We start from the raw sequence: 15681 nt of genomic DNA, 5'->3' as shown, positions 1-15681 counted from the left end.
CTGTTCATGCAATGATGAAGTGACTGAGTAGATCACATGATGAAATCTTGGAGTGAGATATGACTCTATGACCATCGAAATCAGAAGTGAAAGCATTACCTTCAAGGTAAGCTAACAACCTTAGGTACAACTCTATCAATTTGTCTTGGTCTGAAGATTAGAATTATATGATCATAAGAATCGGAACATGAGCAGGAAATTAGGCCCATCATGCTTGTTCTGTGCTACAACACGATCATGGCTGATCTGATTGTGGCTTCAATTCCATTTTCCTGCACAAATCAATCAAATAAATTTCTAATTCAACCTTTGGCAATTCAATTTTTGCAGTTTTCACTGCTCACGGGAGAATGCCATAAGCTAACAACAGCAGTATGGAAGCAGCCCTCACTCGCATCCTGTTTGAGGCATTTGAGGGCTTTCTCTCCCAGCTGAGGTCTGGCTTAGAGTCCACTAAAGCCTTCAAGCACAACAATGCCTCTACGTCCTCTGGAGGATAAGGAAATTCAGCGTGTCTATTCAGACTCTTATCAATTTTTATGGATACGCCATAGAAACATCCTTTTTGGGTCCATCACAGAGTGGTTTGGCAATTGCTTTTCCCAAGGCCACAAGAAAACATGGACAGTCATGAACACAGCCCAGTCCATCATACAAACCAGTCTTTTATTCATTGACTCGATCTATACTTGCTGCTGCCTCAGGAAAGCAACCAACATAATCAAACATCCTTCCCATCCTGTTTATACTCTCTTCCACCTTCTTCCATTGGGCAGAAGATAAAAAAGTTTGAATACATGTATCAACAGATCCAAGAACAGTGTCTTCCCTGCTGTTGTCAGACTTTGAAACATCCTCTCAAATGTTAATCAGGAACAAAAACAAAGTTGCTGGAAAATCTCAGCTGGTCTAGCAACATCTGTGAAGAACAAAAACAGACTTACTGTTTCGGGTCTAGTGACTCTTCCTCAGAAAGAACTGCATCCGAGGAGTTCAAATCCCACCATGGCAGACAGTGGAATTTGAATTCAATAAAAATATCTGGGATTCAGAGTCTAATGATGACCATGAATACATTGTCAATTGTTGGAAAAACCCAACTGGTTCACTAATGTCCTTTAGAAAAGGAAACTGCCATCATTACCTGGTATGGCCATTTGTGACTCCAGGCCTACAGCAATGTGGTTGACTTAACTGCCCTCTGGGAAATTAGGGATGGGCATTAAATACTGGCCTAGCCAATGACGCCCTCTATCCGTGCATGAATTTTTTAAAAACATGGCCACTTTTGTAGTATTATTGCGTGAATTCTGGTCTTCCTCCTGCAGGAAGGATGTTGTGAAACTAGAAATGGTTCAGAAAAGATTTATGAGGTTGTTGCCAAGTTTGGAGGATTTGAGCTATAAGGAGAGGCTGAATAGGCTGGGGCTATTTTCCCTACAGCTTCAAAGGCTGAGGGTTGACCTTACAGAGGTTTATAAAATCATAAGGGGCATGGATATGGTAAACAGGTAAGGTCTTTTCCCCAGGGTGGGGGAGTACAAAACTAGAGGGGCATAGGTTTAAGGTGAGAGGGGAAAGATATAAAAGGAACCTAAGGGGCAACTTTTTCACACAGAGGATGGTGCGTGTATGGAATGAGCTGCCAGAGAAGTGATGGAGGCTGGTACATTTACAACATTTGAAAGACGCATGAATAGGAAGGGTTAAGAGGAATATAGTTGGCAAAGGGGGCCAGATTTATGTAGGGTATCTGGTTGCCATGGAAACATTGGACCAAAGGGTCTGTTCCCGAGCAGTAGGTCTCTGTGACTCTATATGTCAAATCAAATCAAAAAGTTTGGTGGGTATGAATTTTCCAGAATGTAGCTGTGGGGTAATGGGTTAATATAAATCAGTCAGCGATGTTAAGTAATGGTTTTAGTTTGACTTAAGCAGAAGGCTAAAGGCTAAGAAGGAAGTAACACTCTGTAAATAGAAACAGAGAACGATAGTTCTTAGTAAGATTGTCAATGTATATCATGCAAATAAAGGTTGGAATTACTTTTTCATACCAACATCCAGATTATTTACTAGGATATACAAAATTTACCAACCAAACCAGTGCTGAAGGAACAGGACAAACCAAGACAGACCACTTCATGGCAGCAGAAGTCCCTTCGATGATCACTTGAATCCAAAGCCAGTGACAGAGTGAATTTTCCAGGTAGACTGACAAGTGGAAAATCAGATTGCTGACATTGGCTCTAGCATTTGTTTCTTTTGTAAATTTACCTGGTAGCAGCTGGCTCATTGACCTTTCATTCTGTTTTGATTGAGTCTTGATTCTGGGTCAAGTTGATTCTGCATCCTGAGGCTTGCTTGGCACTCACTCTCAGGTTCTCATTGAATGCCAGCTACGGGTGGTAAAAGATCAGTAGCAAATATCATGAGAATGCAGCACACGTGTAAGATAAACATTCCACATCACCAGGCTGCACAGGGGCACTCCCTGCAATCACACATCGTCGATCACTTTCAGTTACATGAGCTCTGTGACTGGCCAGAGTCAATTAATGGAAGACTATGGCACTAGAATATCTCAATGTTCAGTAACTGCTGGGAGGATTCTGATAGTCCCTCAAGCATCTCCAGAAGGTTGGCAAGCCTATCTGGAACTCATTATCTGAAACGTTGTTGGAAACCAGTTCAACAATGATTTTCGGAAGGGATCTGACATTCACTTAAATCTGAAGATATTTGCAGAGCTATGTGTAGAGAGTGAGGAAGCTTCAAAGGCATCTCTTTCCAAGAACGAGCATGGATGTGATGGGCCAAATTGATGTGCTCCATGACATGGTATGATTTCTGGGGGGTCAGATACCATTACCAGTAAGGAACAGTCAGAGTGCTGCCCTGTATATTAGCTCATGTAAAATATGCTACAAATTGAAATCTCATTGAGACAGATGTCTTGAAGTTTATTAATAAAACTAACTACTAACTTTGATTTAATGGCATAGATGTATACATAGACTTGGACCTGTGCTTACTGTAAGTCTCATGAACATAACTGGTCGACCACACCAAAATAAATTAGTTGCACTTAGAATGACTGAAGAGTAGGTGGGTAGTGACACAGTTCAACATCACATGTGAACCATCTAACTTTCTCAAAATGAATGCATGCGGAATCATGGTAGTGGACATACCTCTGAGCCAAGAAGCACATGTTCAAGGCCCACTTGTGTGGAGATATCTAATACCAAGTAAACAATTTCTCTACTGTATGCTCTGTCATAGTAAGCATCACTAGGAGAACAGAGGAAATGCTGCAGGACACTCTGAAAACCTCACTAAATAAATACAAAATGCTACCAACATGTTACAATCATTTAATCTGGAACTCACAAATGGAAATTACTTCAAACATTACTGAGTGGAGCACAGAAACAGACCCTTCAGTCCAACTAGTCCATGCTGACTAGATATCCTAAATTAATCTAGTCCCATTTGCCAGCATTTGGCCCATTTCCCTTTAAACCCTTCCTATTCACGTACCCATCCAGATGCCTTTGTAATGTTGCAATTTTACCAGTTTCCACTACTTCCTCTGGACGTTCATTCCATATGTACACCACCATCTGTGACAAAACATTGCTCCTTTGGTCTCTTTTGCCCCTCTCAACTTAAACCTCGCCACTCCAGCTTTGGACTCCCTACCCTGGGGAAAAGATCTTGGTTGTTCACTCTGTCTATGACCCCCATGATTTATAAACCTCTATGAGGTTACCCCTCAGCTTACTACACTCCAGGGAAAATAGCCCCTCAATGGGCTAAGGGCCTTTACTGTGCTGTGCTGTTCTATGTTCTGACCAATGAAGGCAAGCCTACCAAACACGTATTTTCCCCACCCTGAGCCAAGCACAAGAAGCAGAAAGAGCTCACAGAATCCAGCCTGCTGATGAAGGGTCTAGGCCTGAAACGTCAGCTTTTGTGCTCCTGAGATGCTGCTTGGCCTGCTGTGTTCATCCAGCTCCACGCTTGGTTATCCTGCCTCAACTGTGTCTCCAGGATTGGACTATTGAGACACAGCAGAACTCCTCACCCTTCTAGAGTGGAAACCAGTCATGCTCCGACCCCGAGGAACTGCCAACGAAGCAAAAACGAGAATACCATGTGCTCTGGAGGTGTAAAACAATCTGACTTTATTAAAGTGACACTGTTTGCCTTGTCATCGTGCAACAGGAATGACCTCCTTCTGCGCTGAGATCTCTCCTGCAGAGATCGAGGACAATGCATCTGCTGTTCCTGAGACTTTGCTGTGTTGGTGCTGAGTCTTTGGGAAATCACCAGCAATCTCTGATATGTCTGAGCATGTACACACATACAAATGACTCCTTTGCTGGAAATAAATAAATGTCTCCTCTTTAGACACTGAACGGCTTTGTGCTCTGCGGGCAGACTGTGTGACATTGATACGCCCGCTCACAGTTGCAGCTCCGTTCAACTTGCATCATTGAGGGCAGATCCCAGAAAAGGGAGGAGTTGGGACATGTTGGTGGAGGAAGGAGGAGAGAGATGGGGTGGGGGAGAACACAATTGAGGGGAGGGGAAAAAAGTGCCGGGCAGTGGAGGGAGCCGTCGTCTTTTTAACGTCAACGTTTCTCGACAGGACTGAGCACATCATTTGGGATAGAGGGGAAACGTGGGACGGAAAGTGACAACCCTCTTTTTATAACGCGGCACAGGTAAGGGCTGGAAGTGGGGAGCAGGGATGGGGGAGACGGAGAGGGCAGGCAGAGGAAAGGTCGGAAGATGCTGCTAAGCTCTGCTTGTCTCGGTTCCCCCTTGCTTCAGGTCCCCGCTGGCGAGGAGGTGAAATTTCATCTCCTACTTGTTAATATCAGCGAAGGTCAAAACGCAGCCGGGAGATGTCTGCGCCCCCTACTTCCCCGCCGCTCTGTGTGTGTGTGTGTCTGTGTGTAGCGGCGGGTCAAGACTGGAAATAGACAAATTCAACCCTGAGATAATCCCTCTGGCGTTAATGGTGTCCCAAATGGGCGCCTGAACCCATTTCTAAATCCCAGTCCTCCTCCAGTGATTCTGTGAGTGATATTTCTGTCCCCTGTCAGACAGGGCGGATTTGACTCATAAACCATCTGCAGTTTTACTGTCAGCCCCTGCTCAGGACTAATGTGCCTGCGCGGCGCCATCAACGTTTTACTTCATTTGAGTCTTCTGCGTGAAAAGTGCACGTTTCATACGCTGTACACAACAGGCTATCTGTCGCTCGATACATTTGTGAGCGTGCTACAATTTCTCAGCGTGTGTGTGTGTATGTTTGGAAATGAATGGACGAGGTGATCTCTGACTGTGTCGAAGTGTGTGCTGTTACAGCTGACTCTTATCTCCACCTCTGCAGCGTCAGAGGGAAGGGCTGCAGCTCAGAGAGCTGGTTTGCTGCTCCAGAGTGAGATCATATCGCTCTATTTCCCTCTTGTATAGTCATTCCATGTTTTAGCTCACACGACCCAAACGTGATTGTTATGTGGGCTGTCTCCAGGACTGAGTCGATCTTCACACATTACAATTCAAATTATTCTCTCCTGTATAAGAAGGGCAGGCAGCAATGTTTATTTTTCTGCTTAAAAATCTCCACCATTGAAGATAACTGGCTTGGAGCGTTTAGTTTTGAAAGTAAAAGGCGAAAGAATTGCGGATGCTGTAAATCAGAAACAAAACAGAGCAGAAATTGCTGGAAAAGCTCAGCAGGTCTGGCAGCGCCTGTGGAGAGAAATCAGTGTTAACGTTTCGGGTCGAGCTCACTCTGATTTCTCTCCACAGATACCCCAGACCTGCTGAGCTTTTCCAGCAATTTTCGTTTTCAGTTTTCAGAGTGGATCGCCCCTTAGTGTAAGTTTGATTGTGATTTTTTCTTTCCTTTATGATCTCCCTCAGATCCTGTTGTCATTTGCTTTACAGATTTGTAGAAACACAGAAACTATTCAGCCCTTCAAGGCTGCACTACCATTCGTGGCTGACCACGCAATCTTGGTATCCCATTCCCGCTTTCTCTCCATACCTGTTGTCCCCTTCAGCTTCATGGGCTACATCCAGCTCCCTCTTGAATATAGCTGATGAACTGGCGCTAGCAGCTTTCTGTGGGAGAGAACTGATGTAGACATCGCTGGTTAGTACAACAAGTATCGTCCATCTCTATTTGCTCCCAGAGAGCAGTTAGTCCCCAGGCTAGCGGTATCCAAAACTGTTTAAGGTGAGAGGGGAAATATTTAAAAGGGACCTAAGGGGCAACTGTTTTTTTAACACAGAGAATGGTGACTGTATGGAATGAAATGCCAGGGAAAGTGGTGGAGACTGGTGTAATTACAACATTTAAAAGGCATCTGCATAGGAAGGGTTTTGAGGGATATGAGCCAAATATTGGCAAATAGGAGTGGATTAATTTAGGATATCTGGTCAGCGTGGATGAATTGGATGGAAGGGTCTGTTTCCATGGTCTACAGCTGTATGACTCTAAGAGTCAAACACATTGCCAAGGGCCTAGAGTTACATGAAGGCCAGACTAAGAATACAGGACATAATAGGTAAAGTTGCCTTAAGGCTGCTCTCTTACTAAAGAGAGATGACTTGTGGTGGTTTATCCTGAGGGCTAACACACTGCAGGGGGAGAGATTGAGGAGGAGTGTTTTGTGGTTACCTCAGCTGGAGGTGAGAATTGAACCCATGCTGTTGGTGTTACTCTGTATTGCTAATGAGCTGTCCAGCCAACTGAGCTAAGTGACCCCCAATCTGGCACATAGAATTTACATAAAGGACACTAGTGAGAAAAATGTAGCACCCCCAAAATCAACAGGAGCTACATGATCATCTTGTGGCTAGTGTCCCAGCTTCAGGTGTTTTATTGAATTCAAATTTCATCATCTGCTGTGGTAGGGTGCAAACTCATATTCACCGACAGTCACCTGGGTCTCTGGATCACTTGTAGGGCGACATTACAGCATTGCCTCCCCTGTATTGTTATCAAATGTTTAATTACCTTGGTGTACTTTCTTGTAAAACCATAGGACATATTAGCAGAATTCACAGGGTCTGCCCTGCTGTTCAATGAGATCATGGCTGATCTGATAATCCTCAGCTCCATGTTCCTGTCTTTTCTCCATCACCCTTGAATCCAGTACAAATTAAAAATCTATCTCAGCCTTGAAAATACATAATGACCCATCCTCAATAGCTCTCTGTGGTAAGAGAATTTCATAGATTCACTGCCCTCTGGGAGAGGAAATTCCTCCTGTTTTAAATTGGCGACCTCTTATTCTGCGATTAAACTATCTGGTCCGACACTTTCTACAAGGGGAAACAACCTTTCTATATCTACCCTGTCAAATTCTCTAAGAATCTTGTATGTTTCAATAATGTTACTCCTCATTCTTTTCAATTCCAATGAGTACAACTGAACCTACACAACCTTTTATACAGTCTCTCCATACGTGCTATCAGCCTGATAATTTTTAAACTACAATCAATTACGGTGTGTCTGTCCTTAGATAGGAGCACAAATGGTTCACAGTGTTCCAGCTGTTGTCTGCCTAGAGCGTTGTGTAGTTTTAGCAAAAGTTCCCTACTCTTATACACCATTCCCTTTGAAATAGCGAGGAAGGTTATCCAAAATTAGAGAGATCTTGATCAGATGGGGAAGTGGAGCTGAGGATTGGCAAATGCAGTTCAATACAGATAAGTGTGAGGTATTGCACTTTGGAAAGTTAAACCCAGGTAGGACTTACACAGTAAATGGTAAGGTCCTGAGGAGTACTGTGGAACACAGGTCCAGGGACACTTCTTCAGAACAGGACCCAAACGTTAACTCTGATTTCTCTTTACAGATGCTACCAGACCTGCTGAGCTTTTCCAAGCAACTTCTGTTTCTGACACTAGTTTTTAATTTAGTTCAGGAGTGTTTGCTATTAGGAAGCCCATAACATACATAAATACAGCTGTCCTGAGCATTACTAAAGAAGGACATTGCCGAGAAAAAAAGCCACTGCTCGTTATTTCGAAGAACTGAAGTAAAGGTTCATATTCATATAGCGACTTTCACAATGGCTGAATGTCCCAGTGCATGCTGTAGACCGAGTTTTGAGTGTAGGTCCAGTTACAATACAGGCAGCAAATTTATATGTGGCATGTCCCTCAACCCACAATGGCCAGATAACCTATCATGACAAAGTTAGTTGAAGGTTTATCAGCCAGCTGGGTGTTATTGGGGTTGGTTAGCTCAGTTGGCTGGATGGTTGCTTTATGATGCAGAGTGATGACAACAGCATGGGTTCAATTTCTGTACCATGAAGAATTCTCCTGTCAACCTCTCCCTCACCTGAGGCATGGCAACCCTCAGGCTAAATCAGCACCAGTGGCATCTCTGTAATGTCTATGACATGATATCAGTAGAAGGTAGAGGATTTGAGGGGCAGAAAGGAAAGCAGAAAATTGTTTCCAGAGAGACGTAGGGCTGAATGTGGTCGCTGAGAAAGAGAACAACAGAAAGATTTGAACACCATATGAGAATACTAAAATCAATATGTTTGCAGACCAAAAATGCTGTTACCATCTGTTGTGGTACAGAGCAACGGCACACTTTCCCCAACAGACATAATGCATATTGAGGCAAAGGGAAAAGTTTTGTTTGCCGAGCAGTATCTTTTTGTAAGATTATGTCTGTATAATTATCTCTTGCATGGGTTGATGCATACGGTTTCTTTGTACGGTTGCTTTAATTGCCAAATCACTGCTCACGGAACGGGTTCCTCGTGATATTTTGGTTACAGGTTCCATCTGTGAAGGCCCGGGGATAATATGTGGTGGCAGAAATGCAAACTTTAAACTATCTACTGGAAGGACATGTTTATATTGCTATGGAATATTTATAATTTGTGTCTTGAGAACAGATAACACACATCTTCATGGTTACATAGACTATAAAGCACTTCAGCATGGTAATAATCCGTTCAGACTAGTGGGTTCATTACAATACTCATGCTTCATATAAGCATTCGCCCAAACCTCTTCATCAAAGTCCATCAACAAATCATTCAATTTCTTCTTCTTTCATGTGTATTGATGTTAGCTTGAATGCTTCTATTTTCTTTGACTACTCATGAAGACAGCAACTTCTCAATCTCAACACTGTCACAGATGTTTCTTCTGAATTCTTAATTCTATTTATTTGCAATCATCTATCCCCTCTAATTCTTGCCTCACCTTGCAAGTGGAATCATCTCTAAGCTTAAACAAGCAGATTCTTACATAACCTTATGATCGCTCTGCTTTCACCCTCAATGTTTTCTTTACTCTACACCCCTCAAGTAATCTCTCAGTTCTAAGCACTTCTGCACCATCTCCAGTGCCTTTTCCCACTTCATAATATTATTCAGGTAGAACTGCAAATGTGGCCTTATCAAGCTTCTGGCTAATTTGTAATCAGCCTGTTCAGAGATGTTATGACATACCTCTGGAACAGGATTCGAACCCAGGGCTCCTAGCTCAGAGGAAAATAAATTACAACTGAACCACAAGAGCTCCTTCCAATTAAGCAGCTGCTCGTTTCCAGCATAACTTCTCTGTTTTTCAATTTCATTCCCGTCCAAAACTAAATTCAGTTGTGTCCTGTACAGTCTCATTAGACTGTGTTGCTACTTCTACTGATTTCCTCTATCTGTGGTATAACATTTAGCCGCTTAATTTCCAAGTGGTTTGTTGGTGTGTTACAATTCACTGGGTCCATATTGATGTGTCTTCACACACTTCTTACATGCAAGCTGTAGTCTGGAGCTGTGAATAGTGATAGTGAAGGTTCACAATTTTCCTTCCATCACATACTGACCAGGAACTTCACCCAATCTTACTGCCTGCAATTGATGTTGGGAGGATTTGCAAATTGATGTATAACTTTGTTGGCTCGTGTTATGAAGGCATGGTCCTTGACTATCTAGTCCAATGATAGAACTCAATCCCAGAGCCTCTGGCTCAGAGGCATAAATCTGCCCACTGAGCCATAATACCCTCTCATTTCAAGCACTGTATGGTTTTATTCTGTTTTCTTCTCTAAATGTATTGCCTGATATTTGCATATATTGAAGTTAATCTACCAATTACTCCTCCATTCTGTGGTTTATTAATGTGTTCATATATTTTGACTAAGTCCTCTATAGCCCCAGAGTTGGTTTCATCTCAAATTTGGAAACTCTGTTTCCAGTTGTCGAGTTCAAATCAATTCTGTAAATGATGAGCATCAACAGGACCCAGCACTGACCCTTGTGTAAGGGCCACTTCCCTTCAGTTGTAAATCTCTGTGAATGACATTACCCCTAAATCTTTACTTTCTGCATTCTGTATTGTAGCCAGCTTGTTATCCACTTGGCCATTTTCCCCCTAACTCCACAGTGTCTGACCTTAATCATTAGTCAATGAGATAGAAGTTCAAAAAAGCACTATTAAAGAATTCTATTTTTATTTCTATTCAACCCAGTCGGAGATGTTATGACACACCCCTGGAGCAAATGGATCTTGAGCCAGGGCCTCCTGGTCCAGGGTCACTACCATCGTGCCACAAGTACTGTATGCAGGTCTCCCTGTTACTATGTCACATAGTTCAATGAGGCGGAATTTGGAATTCATGCTGTACTGTTCCCTTTTCATTGAGTTTTAACATTGACCTGATGGTAACTTTGTTATCTCTTCCTTAATTTCTTTAATGTGTATGCACTGAAACCAGAGGTTTTATCTTCTAAGTTTGATTTGTTTTATCATTTATTTCCCTTTTTCTAGCATGAATGTCATTACATAGCTTTGAATACAATTTTTCACATATCAGTCCATAAAATTTTTTGCCATTTCGCTACCATGACCTGGGAGTTTGTTCAGTGCACCATTCTGTGATTGTAGTCCCAATCTGGGTTTTCCTGTTAATTATGTGTCTAGAGCATGCTATTTCCTTTTAACATTTCTTTGTAGAATTCATGCAATTTTCACAAATTTCAGAGACATGAACCCAACCAGAGGCTGAATACAAGAATGCACTATCAGTTTTCCATTTAATTCTTTTAAGCTATAACTGAGTCTGAACTCACGAAGTGTAATGCACATTGGGAGATTCAGACTTCACTCCGGTCTCATGGTTAAGACACTTGCTGCCATTTATTCTGAAACATAAAAGAAATAGGAGCAGGAAGAGGCCATTCGAGCCTGCTTCACCATTCAATATGATCATAGTTGAACATTCAGTTCAGCCCCCGTCCCTCTTTCTTCCCATATCCTGGAGTCCTTTAGCCCCAAGAATCTATCCCTTCTTTAAAACCTTCCTGAAGCCATAGAGTAGTGTGATTTTGAGTTCTTTTCATGAAGGGCATCCTATTCAATTGCCGACACGCCTCCTATGATGTCTCTAAAGGGAAAACGCTCTACTCTGTCAACCATGTCATAGCCTTCTCCCCAGAATCCCTTTCTGCACTTTGGACATTGTGTTAGCAGAAATTTTCATCTATTCATCAATTTCTAATGAGGCATACAGGATTGTAGCCTGGTTCATTGTTGCCATTAGATGTTAGGCCATAAAAATCTTGAGGAAATAAAAAAGAAAATATGAAAATATAACTGATCTTTATTCAAAGATTGCAACATCTGCCTAACCTTTTTTAAACTGCAGTCCTCAATGTTTTCGCTCACTGAAAATGGTATTGATGAGCATTTAAGTATTGCATTCGACACTATTTGTGTCGTACATGACCAGTCTAACAGCAGGTTTAACATGGTTGATTGTCGCCTATCTAATTGTGTACCCATTGATTGTTAATTTCTCATCAGTAATGGTTTGCAAGTTTATGGGGAATTGGGTAGGAAAGTGGAGCCGGGATGAGATCAACCATGATCGTACTAAATTGCAGACCAGTCTCGAGGAGCTAAATGGCCTACTCCTGCTCCTGATTCTTACGTTCTTCAGCACTCTGTGGTTTATTAATCTACCCATAGATCTGATTAGATTCTGTAAAGCTCTAGCCAGTCCTGCCTTGTGAGAACATAAGTGTGGGAACTGAAGCAGGATCATTCAGTCCATCCAGTCTGCCCCAGAATTCAATGAGTTCATAGCTGCTCTGATAACCCTCATCTCCCCTTTCCTGCCTTCTCCATTGTCTGCCAGTTGGCTTTGTCTTTGCCAATGCTGCTCCCTATTCCAGGACCATCCAAGAAACATCAACTTTCCTTGTCCTCTGATGCTGCTTGGCCTGCTGTGTTCATCCAGCCCTACGCCTTGATAGCTCAGTTCTCCAGCATCTGCAATTCCTACCATCTCTGAGCAAACCAGAACGATCATCTTTTCGCTCAAGCAAACCACCTTCTTAAATCTCTATGTCCACCATGCCCATCACCATCGATAAGTGTGAGGCATTGCCCAGTCAAATATGGCTGTAATGCCATGTTCTTATGAGGAAAAGTTGAACAGTCAGTTTCTGTACTCATTGGAGTTTAGAAAAACGAGAGGTGATCTAATTGCAACACATAACCTGAGGGGACTCGACAGGATAAAGAAAGTTTCCACTAATGGGATAAACTAAAACTAGCGGAATAAATAAAACAACAAACAGTGGATGCTGCAGATCTAAAACAAACCAGAACAGAATCTGCTTGAGAAACTCAGCAGGTTTGGCAGCATCAGCGGAGAGAAGACAGGGTTAACATTTCAAGTCCAGTGTAGAAGGGGTCATGATTTGACTTGAAAGGTTAACTCTGTTTTCTCACCACAAATGCTGTCAGATCTCCTGTGTTTCTGGAACTAGGGCACACAGTTTTAAAATTTGTGATGGAGCTGAGGAAGATTTTCTTTTGTTGGAAGGATAATGAGTCTTTGGAGGTGTCTTTCCTAGAGAATAGTGGAGACTGGGCCATTGCATATTTTTAAGGCAAAAGTATATTCTCGATGAACAAGGAAGTGGACATGAATGTGACGCTGAGATTGCAATTAGAGCACCCATCATCTCAGTTAATGACAGAGCAGTCTAGGTGGGCCAGGGGGCCTACTCTTGCTTGTAATTCCTGTGTTTGAATGTATTTGACTGGCTGAGCATGTTGACAGTAAATGTTCTGCACATTTTACAGATGATGTGCTTTGAATACATAGCACAAGTGATTTGGGTAAAGTGGGATTAAATTGAATTTTAAATGTCTAAAATATTTTGCATTGCAAAGCGACTCTTGTTTTCTTTTTGAAAAGACTATTATCAGCTATGTGGTCAATTAAACAGAAACATTGTCTCCAAATCAGTTGGATAGTAATGTTTTCAGCTGATACTGAACAAACACATGGGCATATTGAGGGTTTCAGCCTGTTCCTGTCCCACTGATCCAGATGTCTTCCTGTCTTGACTCAAGTTTACCTCCTTGTCCAGTCTCCTTCCACCGACACAGTTAATTCTCCCAATGCCCTCTGTCTCTTTAACAATTCCCTGGCCTCCTCCTGACTGTCAGAGTGCAGTCTCTCTGGCCGTCCATCCTCCACTGTCATCTGAGACGTCTCTGCTTTCCCTTAGACTGAAGGCCCAAATAACCCCCATCGACTGCCCAAACCCTCCCTCTGGCTAAATTTTCTCACGGTCAGCCATTTTCTCTTTGACTCAACTCACTTCTGTGGAGTGAAGGGCTAGTTATGCCATAAGACCATACAAAAGAGAGACAAGAGGAGGCCATTCAGCCCCTTGAACCTGCACCACTATTCAATCGAATCATGACTGATCTGATTTTGCTCACTTTCACTTCCTTGCCCTTTCCCCTTAACCCTTGACTCCCCAACTGATCAAGAATCTACCTTAGGAACAAAAGCAGAAGTTGCTGGGAAAGCTCAGCAGGCCTGGCAGCATCTGTGAAGAAAAAAAAATTCAGAGTTAACACTGCTGCTAGACCTGCTGAGCTCTTCCAGCAACTTCTGTTTTTGTTCCTGATTTACAGCATCCGCAGTTCTTTCGGTCTTATTAAGAATCTACCTCAACCTTAAATATATGCAAGGCTGTACTCCCACAGCTTGCTGTGGCAAGGAGTTCCAAAGACTCTCAACCCTTTCAGAGAAGAAATTCCTCCTCATCTCAGTTTTAAATTAGCTTTAATCTGAGACTGTGCTGTCTGGTCCTTGGCTCTCCTTTGAGGAGAAGCATCTTGTCAGCATTTACCCCATGAAGCCCTTTAAAAATCCTTAAGATTTCGATGCCTGTGCTCTAGGGTTAGCTATTGAGCATCTGCAAAAGCAGTACACATCAGGTAGGAATCATTTACCCAAGCATTGAAAACTGAAATGTCAACTTTTTCATCAAAAGCAGATCTGAATGGACCCAGGCTGAGCTTGGGCCAAAAAACAAATTGCTTGATCGTAGTGAACCCGAGTGAACTGGAAACAAACTTTTTCTCCCAAAGGACCTTAATGGACTTGAATGGACCAAAGTGGTAAGTGTAGCAACCATTGGAGACAATGTATACCAAGTGAAGTGATAGTGAGAAAAAAACTCATAGATACCATTAGGTTTTTGGTGAATATAATGCGAATCCATTCCCCAACAGACTAGGGTGCAATAAATTCAATGAGTATTTTGCTTTGGGATGTGTGGTGAATAGTAAATGATCTTAGAGGTTGCAATAAGTGTATCCAAAAACTGAAATATTCTGATTCTGAAAGACCTTTGGTCCCAAGGTTTTCATACAAAGGAATTCCCACTCTGTATTTCAAATCACATGGACTGGAGCATGAGCCCTGTAAATTTCCAGACGATGTCCTCTCTTAACATTCTCTCACCCAGTTTTGTTCAGTAAATCTTGTTAATACTTACGCAGATGAGCATAGAGGTCAATTCACTGCAGTGTCCTCCAAGTAAACAGTGTTGCTGTGGAATGGTAGATGAGCTCATGCTATGTTGCCTTTCTGCGGAATATGCAAAATATCCTTTATTCTCGTAAGTTACAACAAATAACTGCAATGTTGGAAATGTGAAATAAAAGCAGAAAGTGCTGGAGAAATTCAACATGTGTGGAGGGAGAAAGAGACAGGGTTATGATTTTGAGTTCAGTGACCCTTCATCCTTTATTCCAGCCCTTGTCTGGCCCGCTCTCTTTCAAATCTTTGTCTGAAACGTGATGTAACACACACACACACCTATTTTGACTATAATTCCTCCAAAGATGTCATTCCAGTTTCTTTGCTTCATCACATCTGCCCTCATGATACCATCTTCCATATTAACGTCTCAGATACAGCTCCCTTTCTCCTCAATGACGATGGCTCCATTGAGGTTGATGGGGGCCTTCATCTCATCTGTTCTATCTTGGACACTTTTACACTTGCCCCTTCTCCTCCCCACCTTCCAGCATAATGAAACTCGTCCCCTGGCCCTCACCTTTCATCCATTAGCCTCCGTTTTCGACTGATTATCTCCCAACATTTCATCCAATACCAACTGAATCTTCCAGAGCCCTCTCATCTTGAAATTCTGAAGGGATTGTTCCATTCATAATGCTGTGTGCAACTCCTTAGTTTCCCGAAGGAAATCCCACCCTTTCCTACGTCATTCCTGCCATGACATCACATTTGACCTTTCACTTTCTCATTCCTTAATGCCCCAAGTGCAACTACCAAATGCAACATTGACT

The 15681-nt window shown here is 42.5% G+C and overlaps 1 protein-coding gene across 3 annotated transcripts in view; it reads left to right on the top strand.

The window, feature by feature from the left end:
• Window positions 1-4611: 4611 nt before the first annotated feature.
• LOC125460853 (monocarboxylate transporter 2-like) overlaps window positions 4612-15681 on the top strand; it is a 318309-nt gene continuing 307239 nt past the window's right edge. For 2 of the 3 annotated variants that reach the window (XM_048548972.2, XM_048548971.2), the window contains exon 1: window positions 4612-4730. The gene's annotated coding sequence lies outside the window, so the exon portion shown is untranslated. Of the gene's footprint in view, window positions 4731-14466; window positions 14485-15681 lie in introns of those variants that run through there. The other variant, XM_059652551.1, reaches the window with a different exon arrangement.

The sequence above is a fragment of the Stegostoma tigrinum genome, chromosome 18 (genome assembly GCF_030684315.1).
Source record: "Stegostoma tigrinum isolate sSteTig4 chromosome 18, sSteTig4.hap1, whole genome shotgun sequence".
Lineage (NCBI taxonomy): Eukaryota > Metazoa > Chordata > Chondrichthyes > Orectolobiformes > Stegostomatidae > Stegostoma > Stegostoma tigrinum.
Note: the sequence above shows the minus strand (reverse complement) of the source record. Positions and strands in the feature narration are given on the sequence as shown.